At 40.7% G+C, this 22,055-nt stretch overlaps 1 protein-coding gene across 2 annotated transcripts in view; it reads left to right on the forward strand.

The window, feature by feature from the left end:
- Nucleotides 1–22,055, forward strand: part of GPC6 (glypican 6) — a 1,119,186-nt gene that overhangs the window by 890,308 nt on the left and 206,823 nt on the right. The gene's annotated exons all lie outside the window — the stretch shown is intronic.

Genomic DNA, 22,055 nt, shown 5'->3' on the forward strand with positions numbered 1-22,055 from the left:
GCTGTAAACACCATCCACCTTCCTGGACACCTGTGTCCCAGACCCCATGAGATCGATATTAGGTCAGCCATCTGGAGACGGACTGTGATAGAGCAGAGACGAAGACACATACGGATGATGGCTACTCACTGAGAGCAGCAGCACTATTTAAGGGGCAGAGTTGAAGACTAGTGTGTCAGCTAGAGCACTCCCCACCTCAGGTTAGAAAACCCAACTCAAAAAAGCTTTAATAATGAAGAAAATTTATCATGTCTCAAAACTGAGAAGTCAAGGGGAAAGCCTCAGTCAATGGTTCATCAGTGTCACACACTACATCACTCCATCTCTGGAGTGCAAGTATCACTCCATCTCTGCCCGAGCTTCTGTGAAGTGACTTCTCCCCCAGGCTGGCTTCCATTGTGGTTGTAAGATGGCTGCCAGCTGTAACTGAGACTGACTGTTTCCTTGTTCATGTCCAGCGGGAGAGTTTTGTTAAATCGCTTCTACAGAATCAATCATCTGCTTTACCAGGATTCCTTGGCACATGTTTCTTCACATCTCTTGGACTCAAAGTGGGCCTGTGCCTAGCCCTGTGGCTTGCTCTGTGGCCCAGGGCTGAAGTGTGTGGGCTGAGTCATACCGGTCAGGGCACACCCCTGTGGGCTGGAGAGTCAGTCCCTACAAACTGCTCTGCCCAGAAGGCCTTATGGTTAGTAAGGGAACGGAGCGAGCAAAGAGAAGGTGGACACGATCTCTAGTTTCTCTTTGGAATCATCTACTTGGATATGAAGAAATTAGTAATTGAGGAGCTTGGGTTGCAATTTTATTACATCCATTATTCTCTGTTGTTTTCTTCTACGTTTTTAGTTAGACAGCTGGACATTGAGCACTATGTTGTAATTATTTGCTCAAGAAGTAGTTTCATTTTATGGATAGTTAAAGTTAAATCCAGTACTAAACTCACCCATATTTAATTCTCTTTGGCATGGCGCAAACACGGACAATAAATAGGGTTATATGTGAAGGTACAGAAACCAGAGTGGTATAAGAAGGAGCCTCATTCACCTCTGTTGGCTTCTCTCAGGGTGAATTAACTCACCACCAAGCTCATTTCTGAGGTAAGAGTTCTTCAAAAGCTCTCCTTCTCTTCTCAATAAGAAATTAACTCAAAGTAATCAGAATTGTTAAAATATTCTTTTCACTATATGTTCACGACTTCACTAAGGCTACCGTAGACTCATTATTGTGTGAGTATTTGTGGGAGGTATCAGCCTTCCTTTGTGCTAGCCTCTTTTCATTTTGTTAACTTTCTCTTATGAGACTTTTCAATGATACACAGAATAGAACAGTATATAGTGGATTCCCATGTTCTTATTTTCCGATTTCAATAGTTACATTTGGGCAATCTTTTCTCATCCCTATCCTCCTATTTCCTTCCACCCCCACCTTCCGTACTCCCAGCAGGATTATTTTCAAATTAATCTTGGACATTATATCATGTCATCCTTAAATAATATGTTTCTCTAGGAAAATACAAACTCATTTTTATTCTTTTTACAAACTCTTTTTTTAAATATAACCAAAGTACCATCATCATAACTAAAAAAAAAAATTATTTGAGCAATCCTTTAGATTCAATCTAATCCACAGTGTTCAAAGTTTCTGGGAGGTGTGTTTTTAAGTAGCTTTATTCCCTACATTTGATTTGATAATCTAGTGCAAAGGTATAAGAATTACATGCACAGAAGGAGTCGAAAAGTTGCAACCTAATCAAGCACTAGATTGTGGAGTGTCAACCTTACTACGCTGCAGACTCTGAGCAAAGCTAGGTGTTTGAACAGTTTTACTGGAAAAAAATGTCAGGGCCATGGTGCAGCTTGAGATGAGCCTTGGGAAGCGTTGCAGAATTTTAATTTTCTTAAAAGCCGGGGACGGGATTTCAGACAATCAGGCCCAGTGTAGATGACTAGATTAAAATGAGAATAAGAGTGCAGTGTGTAGAGAGGATGGTGGAGAGTGAGCTGATGTGTGTGATCAAGTGGGGCGCAATCACGGTCCTTAAATTTGCAGAAAATGGATTAGCTCTTTTCTGTGAGATGCCACCAAAAGTGCAGAGAATCAAGGGGAGGAAGAACAAATGCTTTGAAGATGTTTGGTGACTGGCCACCAACCAGGTTGGAGGTTTAACTCCATCACATACCAGCAATGTGACCTAGGACAAAAGCGTAACAACTCTGAAAACTCATTTTTCTTATTGGTGAAATCATATCATGAATTCCTGCTCTTCTATCACATGGGGACTTTTCCAAGATCCATGGAGATAATGTCATTAGTCCTTTGTTATTTGCAAAGCACGTAAGGTGCTTAAGATCAGGATAGTACTTTATAGTTGGTAAATTACTTCCAGATTCATCACCTTGTTTTTCTGTTGTTGTATCCAGTGAGGTAGGTCTCATTACCCCAATTTCCAAATGAGAAAACTCAGGCCTCGAGTGTTATTTGCCACTGTTACACACAAGTTGTAATTGAAAGGCATTGTTACTGGGGCGCCTGGGTGGCTCAGTCGGTTGAGTGTCCGTCCTCGGCTCAGGTCATGATCTCTCGGTCCGTGGGTTCGAGTCCCATGTCGGGCTCTGTGCTGTCAGCTCAGAGCCTGGAGCCTGCTTTGGATTCTGTGTCTCCCTCTCTCTGACCCTCCCCTGTTCATGCTCTGTCTCTCTCTGTCTCAAAAATAAACAAACATTAAGAAAGGTATTGTTACTGTTATTCCTATATGATTAAAAAAAAATTCTAGGGTAAGCAGGATACTGACGGACATTTCCACAGTGGGAAAGTGTAATAGGCCATAAAGTACCCACATGAAAATCCCATCCATTTAATCCCATCCCTGATGGAGGGATTGCAAATGGCTATTGATGCAAAATGAGTCCCATGGATCTACTGCTCTTTTCTACTTGAGATAATAATTTGGGTGGTTTCTACAATGATAGAAAAGATAGCAGGGATAAAGGAACTTAAAGGAATCTCATGAAAACTATGATCTCTCCCTCTATTGTCTATGGACAGACCAGAATTCTTCAATATGAGAGGTGTAGATATAGGTAATGAAAACTCATTATTTTAAAAAATAATCATGGGTTGCTGGGTATATAATGAAACTTTGATTTTTTTTTAATTGTACACAGTGGGATTTAATAATGGCTATTCTAATAGAAATAGGATTTAGAGCTTAACTAAACTGACACCTGCATTTCAAAATTATATCCATGCATCGATCTGGTCATGCTAGGTATTCTATAGTACTACAGAGCTAGCATTTTTCACTGTTCTTTACACAACTAACCCCCAGCTGTTTGCATCTTAACAGTAGTTTATTTGAGCAAAATTATATATGAAACGAGAATTATAGAATCTTGTTATAGGGAGATAGTAGCAACTTGTTTGATCCAATCATCTTTTATTCTTAATTTTCCTCCATGGGGTATAATTGGCCTCCCCAAAGTAAATTTACAGATACACATTTTATGTACATGAATGTATTCGTATATATTGAAGAGATTTCCAGGAGAAAGTATTTCCTTTGTCTCTAAGTGGAAGCTTTAAAAAAGGTAGGGCCATGTTAAATTTTTTCTACTAATTGATTCTTGGCCACTTTGCACCCTATGACCTATGCAAGCAAATGTGATGTAGATGTGACACCTGCCTGTTGATAATGGCATCCCTGCCTGATTTGTGGCACCAGATAATGGAGGAGCCCTTGGTTATAGTCTTCCCATGCTGAAATTTGTGATTTCACACTTCATAATGCAAGAGTATTACTTTAAAATGCATTAAACTTCTAAAGATAGCAAATAGCCTTTTGGATAATGCATTTTAAATAGACTCTGAATTCAGAATTTTTAAAAATGTTCATTTTGTAGGACATCATAATAGCTTTTATAACATATTGCACCCTGTTGATATGCCCTACCCTTTCTCCTAGGCTTTCCCTTCTTTGGAAGAAGAAATTAGCACTGTAGTTGCAAACCTGTTTATGTTGCAACCTGATCCTGGCTTACACTCTCAATAATAGATCTGTTTCTCATTCTTTTTTATTTTTAGAAGTCATATCGCTGTCAGTAGAACTGATTGGATATTGTTTAATACGGAGAGGTCTTATAAATAGCTTTCCTGGCTAAAAACTGAACATGGATCTTTCAAATCAGCCCCCCCATCCCCCAATACATTATAGCTATTTGTTTTGTGATCTTTTTTATTAGAGAAGATGGCAGTACATTCTGACATAAATCATCACTCATATTAATACAATACGTACTTTAATCTCCATGGAAGCATTAAGCTGTAGTACACTTGTTCAAAGAATACAGACATCCAAAGGACAGACAATAAATATTTGAAGGCTGAAAACACTTAGTTCTAAGTTTTCATTAAATATGTATTTAGTCCAAATGCATTAATATTCTGTAACCAGTTTTAAGACTTAATTATGAATTATCTACAGTGATCAAAGTTATTTTGGTAAAGTTGGGCTCTCAGTTTCAAGTGCTAAATGGAATAAAATGAGCGTGAACTTAATGGATTAATAAATTAAATCATCAATTTGGAAATTGCTATCTACTTCTTAATAAAATCTAGATTTCATCTCTTTATCAAGAGTTTTGTAAAATTACACTCTACATTTTTCCCATTTATGTATCAACCAAATTTAAGATAGTTAATAATGTTATGGAAGTTTGGATTCTTTCCAAATTTGGTTCATTTAATTTGTGACAATGGATGGCCCAAAATGTTTTAAAATAAGGAATGGGAATATTTGGAAAATTTGCCTGGTTGCTTTTAGGAGAAAGCTATGTTTTTATGTTCATAACAGTGTTTGGGGAAGGAGAGAGAGAGGGAAACATTATTACAGTGAGGGCCTCTCTCTCTGTGTGTGTGTGTATGTGTGTGTGTGTGTATGTGTGTCTGTTTCTCTCTCTGTCATACACACACACACGAAATTTCTGGTTTTGCTTTAGCTGAAGGATTCACTAAAGACGGGCAAGAAGACGATTCCAAATCTCATTTTTCCACTCTACCTCAATAAGTTTAAATGGCAGTTAGATGGTGAGAAATTATAAATACCGCATTTAAATACGTAAGAACTAAATATAAGCCCTGTTAAATAATGTGTTCATCTTTTAAGCTCTAACATAGTGAGAACAATGAAAAGTGATATGCAATAAGGAAGCACTGAGAATAATAAAGTGCATGGAAGAAGGGTGGGACTTTGGGGCAGACAAATGTTGGGGAGGCAGGTGGGGATCCGGGCAGAGGGAAGAGAGTACACAAAGCACAGAGGTATGAGAGGGCACTGGATAACTTGAGAAAAGGCTAGAGCAGGTGTGAGGTGTGAGGAAGAGAGAAAGGGAGTGGGGACAGAGGAGCATCATTAGAGTTGCAGGGCTCTGTGCACTGCAAAAGCATTCTGTAGCCTACCTTCTGTCCAGTGGTAGAGAGCCATTCAAGAATTTGAGAAAGGCAGTGCTGAACTTAATATTAATGCCATCACCTGTTGAACACCTTTTATTTTACCATCAATTAGTCTCTATTCCACAACACTTTCACTTCTCACTATATAATAGCTTTAGAAAATTAAGTGCTTATTCAGGAGTACCCCATTATTTGTGGGGCTATGTTTCAAGACCCCCAGGGGATCCCTGAACCTGCAGATAGTACCGAACCCTAAATATACAGTGTTTTCCCCTAGACCTACATACCTATGGTGAAATTTAATTCATAAATTAGACACAGTAAGAGACGAACGACAATAATAATAAACTAGGGCAATTATAACAACATATTGTAATAAAAGTTATGTGACTGTGGTCTCTCTGTCTCTCTCACACCCAAAATATCTTATTGTACCATATTCTTGTGATGATGTGATGGGATCAAATGCCTACATGGTAAGATAAAGTGAGGTGAATGATGTGAGATGGTATTCGGCTCCTACTGACCTTTTGACCCTACAAGAGGAGAATTATCTGCTTTTGGACCGCGGTTGACCGCTGGTCACTGAAATGGCAGAAAACGAAACCCTAGATAATGGGGACTACTGTATTCAGTTATGATAAGTGTTTAAACGTAACTTGGCTTCAAACCCTGCAGCCACTTGCAAGGTAGGCATTATTATCACTAATTTCCATAGGATAGTCGAGCAATGAAGTGACTTGATCAAGACAACTCTTGGTAAGTGACAGAAGCAAAATTTCTACCCGAGTCTCTCTGGCTCCAAACCGTGTCCTTTTCCCAGTACAGGACAGTGTCACTCTTACATTCCATAAATACAATTGTACTCCTTGTCCGTGCCAGACGCTGGATGGAGGCACGTTATTCTCCGTTCTCTTAGATGTTTCATTTCCCTGTGTACCAACATGCTTCTGTGCAGATTTGCTGGAGATGAAGCAGGGGGAAGATAGTCTGAGAGACACTGTGTGGGGTGGGACAGGGAGTGGCAATGTCAGGGGAGAGGAACCCAGAGCCGAAATGAAATTACATTCCCCCGATAGCTTTTTTAATACTGCCAAGTAGTGATAAGTTCTCAGCATGTTCTGGACCTAATTGATAAGCAAATCTTTTTGGACCAGAGCAGCATTATCACTTTCATGGTCCCTGGCACTTTTCCTGTGTGGGTTCCTTTCTCCATTAAAATACATATATGTAATACAGAATATATATTATGTATCATTGTATATAGCATATATAATACTTTTCAACTGCATTGGAGTAAGACTGAATATAATCCAGGAGGAATTCATTATTACCTGTTCATTATTATGACATTCATTTTTTCCTTCTGATTTTAAAAGAAATTAAAGTTTTAAACCTTCTGCAGGTCCCAGTGCACCTGGGTGGCTCAGTCGGTTAAGCATCTGACTCTTGATTTTGGCTCAGGTCATGATCTCACAGTCATGACGTGGAGCTCTGAGTCGGGCTCCACGGGGAGTGTGAGCCTGCTTAAGATTCTTTCTCTCTCTTCCTCTGCCCCTCTCCCCAACTCTCTCTCTCTCTCTCTCTCTCTCTCTCTCTCTCTCTCTCTCTCTGTCTCTCTCAAAATAAACAAAACTTCTGTGGATCCTTAACGGTACTGTGGGACCTGAATCCTGTGGGTAAGTCAGCCCTGCTGAAGACTGGAGTGTTAATCCATGGCTACATGGTAAAGGAATGCAGAGTTAATATCAGAAAGTGTCACCCTTCATGGGCATAGGATAAAGGCCGCATCAGAGTCATTTCCATCCTTGAGACCAGCTTCCTAAGAGGCTTAAGCAGGTGGAAGCCACTTTCCATTAGCCTGCCCAGTAAGGATATATGGAGAGAATACGCTTCCTGAGCTCCTAAGGAAGCCGAGCCCAGTGGGCGGAGACCACATGATTTCCCAAAAGAAAAAAAATCTTATGTCATTAAATCATACCATAGTTTTTTGGGGGTTACTATCAAATAAATATAGATAAATGGACCAATATTAATTTTTTTAAAAAAAAGATATTGCATGCCTAAAATGTCCCAAGCCATGTGCTAGCCTCTAGGATATATAATATAATATAATATAATATAATATAATATAATATAATATAATATATACCAATGCCACCTCTCAGGAGTTTGTACTCAACTCAGGAAGTCACCTCTTTGTTTAAATCATCCACAAGTAAGTTATGGTTTTGCCTTTCATGAAGATTTAACCAAATTTAGCTTTTGACAAACATATTTCCTACAGGATAGAAAGCAACTTTCACAATCTGACTTTTTTTTTTTTTAAGTGTCTGCTTATTTATTTTGAGAAAGAGAGACAAAGAGAATAGGGAAGGGGCAGAGAGAGAGTGAGACAGAGACACACAGAGAGAAAGAGAGAGAATCCCAAGCAGGCTATGCACTGTCAGCTTGGATCTTGACAAGGGGCTTGAACTCATGAACTGTGAGATCATGACTTAAGCCGAAATCAAGAGTCAGATGCTTAACCTGCTGAGCCACCCAGTTGCCCCTCACAATCTGACTTTTAAAAGAAAAGCAAGAGCTTACAATAAATGACTGCCTCTCTTGATACTTCTGTAGTAATTTTCCAGATCTCATTTGTCGTGCATTAAAATTCCCAAGAACGAAATACCTCAGCCCTCGAAAATGAAGGCAGGATGAGATCACAGGTCGATCTGGGCAGGAAAGAGGCAGGCAAAGAGCTGGAAATCCTTTAAATACTTTACACCTCCCAAATCTTATCATTCTGAAATGACGCCCATCGGTGGAATGGTAGGCGTGGCACTTAGAATACCTGAAAGCCTGTGCAAGAGAGGAAGAAGGACAATCCTGAGGCTTGGAATACAGACCTGGGGAGTTTCACCTCCTGAATATCAAAAAGATAGTGATTGTGAATCTGGTGAGCAGGTACAAGAGTGAGGAAATACATGAACCTGATAAAAACAGACGCAAAGAGGAGAGAGACACGACAGACTCTTCTGCAACCCATTAGAAAGGCAACTAGCATGAGTTTGCACAAAAGGAAGCCAGCTCTGCCACAGCCATGAGAAACAAGCCATTGGGGGAGAAGGTCGGGTGGGCCGAAAGGTGTCAAGTTTGGGTCAGGTTCGCGCTCTCGGGAGAAGTTGAGAGCGGTGCAGACGGATCACGTTGGAGGAGCCCTGTGTGCTGAGCCCACTTTGATGTTGCGCGAGTCTCCTGCCTGAGCATCGTCCTGCATTCTCGGCCCCAGAGAAAAGAAGAATTGCACTGTTGCTTCAGAGTGAAGGAAACTGAGTGAGAAGTGAAGACTCCAAGTTGGGCAGGCAGACCCTCTGGGGATGAACTTGCAGAGAAAGAGCTTCAAGTGATTTTGTGGCACCGAGTTGATTAAAAGAGCTTTCCTTTGGCACTGCTGCTGTTGGAGGCAAGAGAAAGACATGCTAATTTCCGAACACCCTGGTTGCTGCCCCCAAAAGAACAGGAAATAATGAGTGCTCTGAAAGAAAACACGAGACAGACACATGGTTCCCAACCAGAAGGCGATGACACACAAACGATGACAACAGCAGTTATTAAACCCTGGCCGCCATTTCCAATGCAGGGAAGAGTCGACCAAAAGCAGCCTGTGTTCCTTGGGTGGAAGTCAAACCCTCATCCTTGATGGGTTTCACTGTTAATTTCATGGAAAGGGCCCCATGTTAACTTGGGCTCTCGGAATTTATCCGTGCCGGTAACTCAGCCTCTGAAGGGTGCCAGAGGGACTGAGCTAGTGGGACTGAGTGATGGCTTTGTGAGGTGCCTGCTGGCTGCCCGCAGTCACAGAGCCGAGTGGCAGCCATGCTCTGGCCATTGGGGAGAGATTCTGATTGTGACTGATGCTGAGAGAGTGATTAAATCTGCTTGGAAAGTTAGCCAAAAGACAGAGAAATTGAAAAGGGAATGTAGTTAATTCCTTTTGGGCACTGACTTTTCCCCATAAGTATTAACTCTTTGCAGTCTTCAAATTCTGACTGGGTTTTCCCGTTTTCAGCTGGATATACTGATTGGAACTTGGCAGAAAATGCCAGTTTAAGAACTACCAAACTGTTTGCGGATGTGAAAGCGTGGAAGTGAGGCCAAGAGAGTTTTCAGGACACTGAATGTTGCATGGATACATTGTAATAAGTGTCCAGTGAGGACATTGGAACCGTCACATGTAATCTGCACCTAAATTCAGCAAAGATCCTGGAAGTAGAGAGGTAGACAGAGCGGGGCTTACAGACTTTCTCAGGAATTGGGTCATTTTTCTCTACCCATTCTACGGCCAGAGCTAGAAGAAATTGGTATGGCATGTTCTTAACGTTAAGAGACTCTGTTTCCTCAGAAATGGACTCTGCTTATTTTGTGTATTCCCTTGTGAAAATGGGTGTGCTATTTTAATTTAGCTGAAGTTTATTTTATTGTCGCTGGTCCTTTCCACCTGAGCATGCTGAATTGGGGGCAGCCAAAGTGCACACCTTGTCAGCCTCCCCGGTCCTGGAGAAAGACCATTCAACACCATCAGGACCTGCGTACGGACTCTCCTGCTCACTGTCCGGATAAATCCATGAGGCTGATTTTCTCAGTACTAATAGCAAGTTCACTCATATGCACGAGCCCACTGGAGACAGAGCCAGGTTGACATAGATTTCAAACCTTTTCATTTTATGCTTTTCTCATTTCTTTTTTTTTGTGAATATTCGTGACTGAAACATGAGGAGACTCTCTGGGAGTAAGGAAAGCTGTTACACTTTCACTATGAGAACACCTGGGGAGAGCAAGGGTGCATGGGAGAAGCAGCTTATTAAGTGCTTCGCAAAAGTAAAAGAACGAATTTGTCACAAGGCATGACATTCAAAAGAACAAATGCCTCCTAGATTAAAATGCTAAGGAAGGCAACTCAGGGGAGAATGGAAAATTCCAAAGTATATTCGTGATAGGGGATGCCTGAGCTGAAAAAAGTGATTTTGCTAGGGGGTAAAAGCAAGAGATTTGTCTTTCTGTGCATTTTAGTTATTACCAGCCTGAGCTCCTTGAGGCCCTAGTTTATCATTTCTGATTTTCCTAACATGATTCATGGCAGGTAGCACAGAGCAGGTGTTCAGAACATATTTGTGGAGCTACAGATTAGCATGAAAATCACATCCGTGTGCTTCAGTGATCCTCTCCATGACCCTAACATGGCAGAGGTTTGGGAGGAAGGAGTCTCCTGCATGACCCCAAACAGCAAACACCATGAAACTAAAAAGTCCTGCAGGGGAAGCTCCATAGCAGATAATGTATGCTATATGGGAGCAACGCCTGTAAATGATTTCATTAAGTGATGAAAATGTGGACCTGATGGGCATCCTTGTTTTGTTTTGCCTTTTTAAAAAATGTTTGTTTGTTTGTTTGTTTGTTTGTTTGTTTGTTTGTTTTTGAGGGGGAGGGGGCAGAGCACATGAGCAAGGGAGGGACAGAGAGAGAGCAAGAGAGAGAATCCCAAGCAGGCTTCGTGCTCAGCACAGAGCCCAACCTGGGACTCCATCTCATGAACCGTGAGCTTATGACTTGAGCACAACTCAAAAGTCAGATGCTTAACCGACTAAGCCACCCAGGCACCCCTGTTTTGTTTTGCTTTTTAGGGGCACTGGGTCATTTAGATGAGTGGTTTGGAAAGACAGCGAGCCATTGCTGATACGCCCTCCAGAAGTGCACACACACTGGGCTAGCGGCAGCAGCTTGCTCTACAGCACAAGGGATAATGATCATAAAGGCTTTTGTTAAATTATAGTTTATGGGATCATTATAATCAAGTCTACATGATGAAGGTAGCCACCAGAAGACAAATGAAGGAAGTGAGCTATTTCTGAAATCTTTTTCCTAAACAAAGATGAGCATCTTACAGTCCATTTGCTGAGTAGAGAGATGATTCAAAACATTGCCACAATAATACAGATTAATTCATCTCAGCAGTGGCCATATTCTCTATGTTACTCAATTCCTGTATCTATAGAAAGCATTTAATAATATACCATTGTCAAAAAAAAAATTAGGGCACCTGGGTGGCTCAGTCGCATCCGACTTCGGCTCGGGTCACGGTCTCAGTTTGTGAGTTCGAGCCCCATGTCGGGCTCTGTGCTGACAGCTTGGAGCCTGGAGTCTGCTTTGGATTCTGTGTGTGTCTCTCTCTCTGCCCCTCCCCCGCTTGCAGTCTGTCTCTCTCTGTCTCTCAAAAATGAATAAACGTAAAATATATATATATATATATATATATATATATATATATATATACATATATACTGTTTTCATGCAATGTGTGAGGATAATGAGAAAATAATCATTGTACAATACTTCAGACATTCAAAGGCACGGAGCAGCAAATTGTGACACACGCTGCTTGTTTTGGTAAATAAAGTTTTATTGAGACATAGCCATGCTTGTTTATTTACATATTGTCTCTGGTTGCTTCTGTGCTTCAACAGTAGAGCTAAGTAGTTGCAACAGAGATCATGTGGCCCACAAAACTGAAAATATTACTATCTGGCTCTTTTCAATAAGTTTGACAACCCTGCTCTAAGAAAAAACAATCTTAGTTTTAGGGGCTGAATAAATGTGTAGATATATACTCTTATGTAAATAACCAAATTATATGCATTTCCAAACCTCTTCACGTTGAGTGTGTGTGTGTGTGTGTGTGTGTGTGTGTGTCTTACTGAAGCCACAAGAGAGGACATATCCAATCAAAAAAGATTGAGTTAAGTCAAATTCAAATGGCCACCACCAGTGACTTTTCCTGGGCAGTGATCTAATAGGGATTGTCAACCTGCTTGTCTTTATATGGAGCACCCCTGAGCCCTGAGCATTGGTTAAGAATGGCTTGGCCTTAATCAGAGAATAAGCCATTATTGGCCAACAATGAGACATGTTGACCAGAAAAACAAATTCTGAAACTGCATCAATTATTTCAAATGAGAGAAGGGACATCACGTCTCCATTTTGTTCTGGTCAATCCACAGTTGGAAGACTGTTCAGTTTTGTGCTCCCACATTTTTAGGGCTGAAAGACAAGTGAAGCTCATGGAGAAGAGAATGACCAAGTTTGGGTGGGGACTTGAAGCCATGCTATATAGAGAATGACATAGGAAGTTGCAATCATTGACCCAGAAAGAGAAGACTCAAAGATATGCACAAACTGCGTTCAAATGTTTAAAGAGTTCAATGTTCAGTGTAGCCCTTTGGTACAATTGGGACCAAGGAGAGAAACTTTGTGTGGCTGGCTAGAGTGTGTCAATATAGAGTTCGTAGTCTCAGGAGTAAGTGGGAATGTTGTGGAGATGATTCAGGTGTCCGTGGGGTGGTTAGACTAATGGCTTCAAAGAGTCCTTCAAACTGTAAAACACTTGATTCTGTGAAAAATCTCAATGAGTCTGTGTTCTGAGCTACTTCATCTCATGGCATGGTGGTATAAAGAAGAAATAGTGATTCTCCAGTCTAGGAATATAAATATTGAGGTGTCGTCAGTGAGTGCCTGAACTAGCACACCTCAAGACGGAGTCCCATCTCAAGCTTTGAGAATATTGGCAGCTCTCATCACTCCTTTGCTATCTGAACTAAGGTAACATAATATAAACTTGGTCCTGCTTATCAAATGCCCTGCTTCTTATATGCACTTCCCTGTTTCTTACCTGCAAAGTCGGTGGCAAGCTGAGGGAACCATGGAATACTCATGTACTTTCTGTTGTCCCCTTCTTCTGTCTGTAACAGACGTTTAGTAATTTTCCAATTACTGCAGCGATGTTATGAGGATCAGTGGGAATATCATTGCAAAGTGCTCGGGGATACTTTAAAGGAAGAAGCCCTAATCTTTCATTATCATGTTGATTACCAACTAGGACAATACCTACTCCTCGATAGCATCTTCTTGTTTTTCATTTATGCCAAGAGAAAAGCTACTAGTTACGCATGATTTTAGTCCTCTGGAAATAAATGACATGAAATGAATAAATCATTTACTACTGTAGGTTTTCAGGCAGGGCACAAGATTACTAAATTATGCACTATGTAAAAGAGGGAGCTAGAAAGAAATCAATCTTTGACGAAGCTTGAGTGATCCATACACAGTGATTCTAATGTACGGGTTAGGGACGCTCTGTGCAGAAGTTCTCATAACCTAGTTAGGTTGGTAATTAGGACACAGGGACGACCAAAAGGGGAAGAAATAAGAGTGTTGAACAGCAGCCAAGCGAATTTTAGAATAATGAAGAAATATCAAATAGGGTAAATCAATGGAGGTAAAGGACACAAAGGGGAAATGAAAAACATTCAAAGATAAATTAATGTAGGCCCCAGGGTTATGCAAGCAATTTACTATAAATATATTAGAAAAAAAGAGACAGATGTAGGTGAATAAGGAAGTAGAAAATTGGTAAACCGTTGTTGGAAACAAGAAATGCGTAAAACAAATAGTGTGGCAAAACAGAAGGTCAGTGAAGAAGAAAGAAAAGCATTTAAGAAAACATAAAGATTCCTTTGTAGATGGCATACTTTTTAAATTTTTTTTTAACATTTTATTTTTATTTTTTGAGACAGAGAGAGACAGAGCATGAACAGGGGAGGGTGAGAGAGAGAGGGAGACACAGAATCTGAAACAGGCTCCAGGCTCTGAGCTGTCAGCACAGAGCCCTATGTGGGGCTCAAACTCACAGACCGCGAGATCATGACCTGAGCCAAAGTCGGACGCTTAAACGACTGAGCCACCCAGGCGCCCCCTAGATGGCATACTTTTTAGCAAAAGTTCTTGCCATCTCATCATGTATTATATCCTTATGAATTTAATGTGAAATAAATTTGTCTAGCCTTTCAGTTATGAAACTGGGCTTTGATGTACAGCATGGTGACTATAATTAACAATACTGTATTGTATATTTGAACGTTGCTAAAAGAGTAAATCTTGAAAATTCACATCTCAAGGGGAAAAATTGTAACTGTGTAACTAACTATGTGACGAATGTGAGCAAGAGTTACTAGGATCATTTTGCCAATATACACAAATATCGAATCATTATGTTGTATACCTGGAGCAGATAATTTTATATGTCAGCTACTCAATAACAACAAAACAAAACCAACAAACAACAACAAAAAACTCTGAGGTTTCAACGTCTCCCACAGTCACAGAAAAGAACAGGTTTTTATCTCTTAAACACATACAGAGAGTTTTAGCCAATCTGCCCATTTAAAAGGCAGCAAATTCATGATTCCATTCTTTTTTCTTAATTGGCCTATAAAAAGGTAAAGTGCACTAATCTGGTGTGTATAGCTCAATTAACTTTTATGTAGGAACATATTCCTATAGCTACCACTAAAATCAAGATACAGAACATTTCCAGGACCCCTCAAGTTTCCCGTGTATCTTCTCAGTGTGTATCCCCTCTGATGTCAGTATTACTCGGATTTCAAACACCATCAGTTAGTTTTGCCTGTTTGGAACTTTATATAAATGGAATTCTATACTATGTACGCGTTTGCATCTGGCTTTTTTCATTCAACATAATATCTGTGAGATTCATCTTATGTTCTTGTCTGTACTACGAGTCTATTCTTAGTTACTGGTTCATAACAGGGGTTGGTGAACTTTTTCTATAAAGGATCAGAAAAAAAGTTTGATGGACAATATAGGCTCTGTCTCAACCACTCACCTCTGCTTTCGTAGCACAAAGGCAGTGATAGACAATATGTGAATGAGGAGTGGGAGTGTGTTCCAATAAAGTTTATTTACTAGGATTTGGCCTTGGGCTATATTTGCTCCATCCTACTCTGTGGTGTTCCTTTGCATAACTCCACCACTATTTACTTATTCATTTTCTTGTTGATGAACATTTGGTTTGTTTCCAGTCTTTTGGTAAAAATATGCCCTCATTTCTCTAGGCTATATATCTCAGAGTGGAATTACTGGATCGGACGCCTGATGTTATGATCGGCTTTAATAAATACTGCCACACAGTTCTCGAAAGTAGTTAGTACCGGTTTATACCCCTGCCGGCGACATATAGGATGCTGTACTTCCACGCCAGTACTTGGTGCTTGGTATAGTTTGTTTGTTTGTTTGTTTGTTTCTATTTTTTCATTCTAATCATTGTGGTGTCTGTCTGGTAGATTCTCTTTGTGGTTTTAATTTGTACTTCTTTGGTGAGCAATGATGTTGAGCACCTCTTTTTAAATGTGTGTTGCCCATTGGGATAGTGCCTTTTGTGAAGTGCTTATTCGATTCTCCTGCCTATTTTTTTTAATGGGCTGTTCTTTTTCTTATTGATTTGCAGGAGTTATTTATATATTCTGACTATAAGTTCTTTGTATGTATTGTGGATCGGATGTCTTCTCCCAATCAAGATTGCATTCTTAAAGCAATTGTAAGCAGTTGATGTCATGACTTTTTTTTTTTCAGTAAGATCCTTTCACTTCATCAGTGAATCAGCCCTGAGTGGGTCACAGAATTAATCAGGATATGTGAACAGCATCTCAAGAGTCCAGGAGCGTGTAGAGAAGAAAAGTCAGTTCTGCCTTGAGGATGTGGTATAAAGCCTCCTGCTCATTTCCTCTCCTAGCGGAGAGGTGGTCCTTTGTGCCTCTGAGAGTGAAGCAGGGTCCAGGCCCTGGAAGGAAAGGTAACCTTCCAGGAGGAAGACACAGGGGAATCAGAAATGTAGCAGGGCCAATATTTGGAACTATACCCCAAAAGCAGAGCCTTTCCTAAGTTATTCACCATTCCTATCTCCCTGTGCCAAACCTGGTGTGAAACAAATGACCTTGATATTGTAATTTATAACCTTCTCTTAAAAAGAAAGTCGGTACACCATGAACCTAGCGTTGTACTGCCTGGCCAGATACCACACAACAAGCTAAATATATTGTCCAGAATTGTGTATTCTGTGCTACACGTTCCCTCTTTAGCTATGCATTCTCCCTCTATTAAGTTACTGCCAGGAAAAGGTGATTTATTAAGATGAGAAGCAGACATTGCTAAAACAGGAAGAAAAGCAGAAAAGAAATAAATGTTTCCTCAGAAGCCACAAAGGAGAACAGATGTCAGCAGGAGCAGATGTATGCTTCTCCGGGGTGAAAGAACGAATATTTAATGCAATCAGAATCCCAGGAACGTCAGTAACCAAGAAAGCGGAATATCGAAAACTTTGCAGAACTCCTTCATGTGATGTTATGCATCCCTAAGTGCCCCCCAAAGAAGCACAAACTACCAGTGACAAATGTTCCCAAACTATTTTTTTAAAGAGGAAAAATGAGAATGGCCCAGGTTATTTCTATATGCAAGGTTATATTTGTCCTCTTTTCAGCATCGGAAACCCATGCAGAACATTTGCCTTTAGGAAGACGTTGTAACTTCTGCATCCTATTTAGCTCAATCAGCTAAATGGCTAATGTCTACTTATGACCCTCATGTGACATCATGAATGATTAATTCCTTCCAAAGTTCAACGTGTGAGGAAACAAAGTGTAAACTGTTGAGGTAAACATCTCGAGAAAAGTGACTGAATGAAATGGCCAAATTGTTTCCCTCTAAAGTATAAAGCAGTGATGACTACAAAAAAAAAATGTGGAACTTCTATGTATCAACAACCCAGATAAAGGCACTGGGGAGAATATTTGCAGCAAATATGACTTTAAGAAGCATATGATACATGAGTTATATAAAGAGCTCCTATGTATGGATTTTTTAAATGAACACTTTAACAGTCAATTTTTCAATGGTTTTGAACCAATAATTAACAAGGAAAGAGCTAAAGTTAGTTAGTAAACATTAAAATAATGTTAAACCCTACTACAGCACTGTAGAAAAAAACCAAGTGATATTAATTGTTACCAATCAATTGGCAAAGTTTTTAAATGAAAAATAAACATAGTAGCTTGGTTATGATAAAATACACAAAATCATATATGTTCTTTAGGTGATACATGTATTTAAGGCTTTTGGGAAGCAAGAAGAAATATTGACAATATTTATATGTTTTAACATAGTCATTTTGGGGCACTTGGGCTCAGTCAGTTAAGCATCTGACTTTGGCTCAGGTCACGATCTCACAGTTCATGGGTTCAAGCCCCACACTCGGCTCTGTGCTAACAGCTCAGAGCCTAGAACCCCTTTGGATTCTGTGTCTCCCTCTCTGTGCCCCTTCCCTGCTTGTGCTCTGTCTCTCTCTCTCTGTCTCTCTCTCTTTCTCTCAAAAATAAATAAACATTTTAAAAAATAGTCATTTTAGCCCTTTCCATCTACTTTCCAAAAATAATCATATAAGTTGACAGGAATTAGAAATTGGCTATAATTTCCAGTGGCAATAACAGTAATATAATAATAATAACAAAAACCACATGATCAAGTGTAAAGACATCTTCATCATCATCTTCCTCTGAATAAATATTTATTCTTAACTTTCAAAATACTTTTTTTTTCTGTCATATGTTCATGCGACACTTGTCATATGTCATATGTTTCCAATTCCATATGTTCCTTCTTTCCAGATCTCCATCTCCTGGTATACTTAACTAGTTTGCAATTCTTTCAAAGGCATGTATCATTCTCTTTCAGTGACCTTTAAATATTTTATCTTCTCATATCTCCCATTATCATTCAATTGTAGAAGTATGGCAACGAAAAGTATGGTAACTTCATTCAATGAGAAGTAGTTTAACCATACAAATTGTGTGCAAACCATGAGAAGTGATTATGCGTAATGTTGAAGAGCGATTCCAGCAATATGTTTAAGTGTCTGTTGTGTACCAAAAGGGTCTAAAAAAAAAAAAAAAACCACACTAAAATATACATATTATTGTATTTGACTCATGGGAAAGTGGGCTTTGCTTTTTTTTCTTCCTTTAAATATTCAAACCTTTTCACATTCCTTAAATAGGATGTAGTTTTCCCATAATGAAAATACAAATCATTAAAGTAATTGCTTTCTTCTGCAAAAGGCCGCCGTATCCACAAGTCTCTTTTTTTTTTTTTTTAATTTTTTTTTTCAACGTTTATTTATTTTTGGGACAGAGAGAGACAGAGCATGAACGGGGGAGGGGCAGAGAGAGAGGGAGACACAGAATCGGAAACAGGCTCCAGGCTCTGAGCCATCAGCCCAGAGCCCGACGTGGGGCTCGAACTCACGGACTGCGAGATCGTGACCTGGCTGAAGTAGGATGCTTAACCGACTGCGCCACCCAGGCGCCCCTCCACAAGTCTCTTTTAAGATAAAAATGAGTTTCTAGTTTCCTCCCCAACATCTCTGAGCAGCAGATTTCAGAATCTCGCTGTTTATATTCACTCTCTTGTTCCACTGCAGCCAGGCTAAACATCTGGTGTGTGCAGCCGGCAGAGGTGGGAGCAGATAGGATGATGAATCGAACTGGCTGGAAGGAACAAGTTCTACTTTGCTGGGAGGTCCATGCACACAGTACAGTGTGCAAGCAATATTCAAACTGCGAGAGGCGTGGCCTGAACTCAGTCCCCTGTCTAGTTGCAACTGAGTTCCCCCGTTCTTGTTCTCGAAGCCAGATGCAGGGTACAATTGCTGCCCGATTTAATCTAATTCTAAGGCTTTGGATCTAGCTCTGAGCACCTTGCGTCCGCGGGAACTTTTTCTTGACCTGGTCCTGAACACGTCTACGTTCTTCACGCTCCCGCCTGTCTTTGGTCTTAAGCTCAGAGAAGTCGATTCTCAAGCCAATCTAGATTCAGTCATTGATATCTTTCGAAGTTGGTCCTTCCTCAGGTGTCTATAAAGACCCTGCATTTTTCTGCAGACCATCTCCCACACTCTGGAAATACTCCTCAAAAATCTCTCTTCTCTCTCCCCTCCTCCCATAATCATGGTTTCCTCTAGTATCTTGTTGGCATTTACTTTGAGACAGTGAAGCTAAACAGAAAACTGAAACCTAAAAGGACAGGGGAGCTTAGCCATGGCCTCACCGGTCCTGTGCAGGAGGAGTAGAAATTCACTCAGTTTCCGGACTCACAGGGGTTCCTGATGGCCTGCTCTGTGTCTTTTTCAGTCATCCTCCGTCACTGTTTAGGTATGTGGAACTTTGTTTCTTTTTTACTGAGGTCGTGTTTTTCCCTGGGAGGTATTGATCTCTGGTAGACTTCTAAAAGTTTTTAAAAAACAACAAGAGTGATATGAACTCTAATTGCAACCCATTTGTCAAAAATAAAGGAAAAAAACTCATCTAACTGCTGTTCACAAGCTTTTTGACAGGCTTCCTCTAAAAGTTACTATTTCCGGGGCGCCTGGGTGGCGCAGTCGGTTAAGCGTCCGACTTCAGCCAGGTCACGATCTCGCGGTCCGTGAGTTCGAGCCCCGCGTCGGGCTCTGGGCTGACGGCTCGGAGCCTGGAGCCTGTTTCCGATTCTGTGTCTCCCTCTCTCTCTGCCCCTTCCCCGTTCATGCTCTGTCTCTCTCTGTCCCAAAAATAAATAAACGTTGAAAAAAAATATTTTTTTTTAAATAAATAAATAAATAAAAGTTACTATTTCCGTAGGTAGCTGAAAAAGCACAATAGGAGGAAGATTTTGCTTTTGCCTATGACTTTTCCCTTGGAGAGCAATATCACTAGGAAATTCACTGTTTTTTATGCCTTTTCTTTACCAAATAAGGCCATTACATTGGAGGTAAAATATCTGCCCAGAAAAGGAAGGTGTGATCAGAAAATAAAATTATTTCACTCGACAGATACAAGAAGCTATTACACTGCTGTTGGGATTTAGAGAGAAATATTGCCTGGGGCCAAGGTGCTTACCATCCCAATAGAGCAAGGAGGCATATAAACTAAATGGTGAGATGATGTGTTACAGGTCCTATTTGCGTGTGGGATTTAGTAGCAGCATATGGGCAGAAGGGTGTGGATGGGACGGTCTGCCTTGAGAATGGGACTCCTACGTGAAGGCTTAGAAAGGGGGCAGATAGGTGTGAGGTGAGTGATAAGGCTCAGAGACATCATTGCAGAGGGTAGCCATGGAGGGCTTTACACAAACAAATCCCATGGCCAGCACTATCAACAGTTGTTAGTTCCTAGGTTCATCTGGTGCTAAATTATGTGATGCTAAATTATGAGCTCTAACTCCCTGAGACATATGTTCTTTGGTTGAGACCTCACCACGTGTTGGACTCCCACTCTTCTACATTGATAAAGAGGCTGTTGAGTGGTGTCCATTTGTATTTGATGCCCTTCTTCAAATATGGCAATTTGATCAACTGAATGCAGTCTTTGGAGCCACAATAGATGCATTTTGTGCTTAAGTAGATAATGAAAATAGCAAGAAAAATCAATGAATTAAACCACTGTTTGAAGGCATTCTTGCCATAGTGAAATGTAAGCTGTTTGGAGTGAGCAGCGTGCAGGAGGAGTGACTGTTCACAGAAGAGATAATAGAAGATAAGTGGCCTTCTTCTCCCTTAGCAATCAGTGTTTATTTGTCCTTAGCAATTTTCTTAATTTTCTGCTGGGCGTCCACGTCTCTTTCAAAATAGAATAATCTACTGGAAATGAAGTTGATCAATAGGCGATCCCGAGGGGGTTTTTTTTAAGTGTTTTTTTAAACCTAGAAATCAGTAGGGACAGACCAGTAAGCAGAAGATACATCCTTGTTCTAATATATCTGTCTTCTCAGTTCAAAGGGAAGGGTATGTGTGCGTGTGCATGCTTTCAGAGATTAGAGCAGTGGTCCTCAGCCTATGGAGCATCAGAGTCACCCGTAGGGCTCCCGCAAGCACAGGTGGCTTCTACTTCAGGTGATCTGGGGCAGAACCTGAGATTTGGCATTTACGGTAGGTTCCCAGGTGGTGTGGTCTGTTGCCCCTCACACCAGCTCTTGCTAGCACGCGAGAGAGGAGCTCTAAAACCCTGATGGTTCAACTCATCATACAGCAGGGGTCTAGTGGAAGGTAATCTTTGCTACCATATGAAGATTTTATTTACTTTTCCTAAAGAATCAAAAATTTAGAGCTGGGAAGGGCTTGAAACATTATCTAACTTAACCTGGTGTCTACAGATCAAGACAGTGAGGCCCCCGAGAGATTCACTGACTTGATGGAGGACACACAGACACTTACTGGTGACTCCAGGAACAATACACATTTGTCTCCGAACTCCCAACCTCCACCATCTTTGCAACGTGGCACCTGGCTTTTGTAGCTTCAGTTGCAGAGGCATTTATAAATCAGCTTGTTACAAGGTCCACTACCTCATAAAAATGGGACAAGTGTTGGAGCACCACTGCCACATTTTTTACATGGTTGGGAAGGAAAATGAGCTAGCACTTACAGAGCATCTGCTGAGTTCCTGGCACCGTGGTTTACATGCATTGGTGTAATTAATGTGTACAGCATGGGAGGAATACGTAAGGTTATCCTTATTTTTCTGATGTGGCAACTGAGGCGCTGAGAGCCTGCATGACTTAACTCCCAGTCGCACGGCTGGGAAGTGGCATCAGGATGACCAGTGCAAGCTGAGAGATCACCGAGCCAGGTCCTGGAGACCCGGTAGTCAGTGCGTCCTCCTCTGGGAAAGGGAACAGTGTTCCAGAGG

Source organism: Prionailurus bengalensis, chromosome A1, assembly GCF_016509475.1.
Source record: "Prionailurus bengalensis isolate Pbe53 chromosome A1, Fcat_Pben_1.1_paternal_pri, whole genome shotgun sequence".
Lineage (NCBI taxonomy): Eukaryota > Metazoa > Chordata > Mammalia > Carnivora > Felidae > Prionailurus > Prionailurus bengalensis.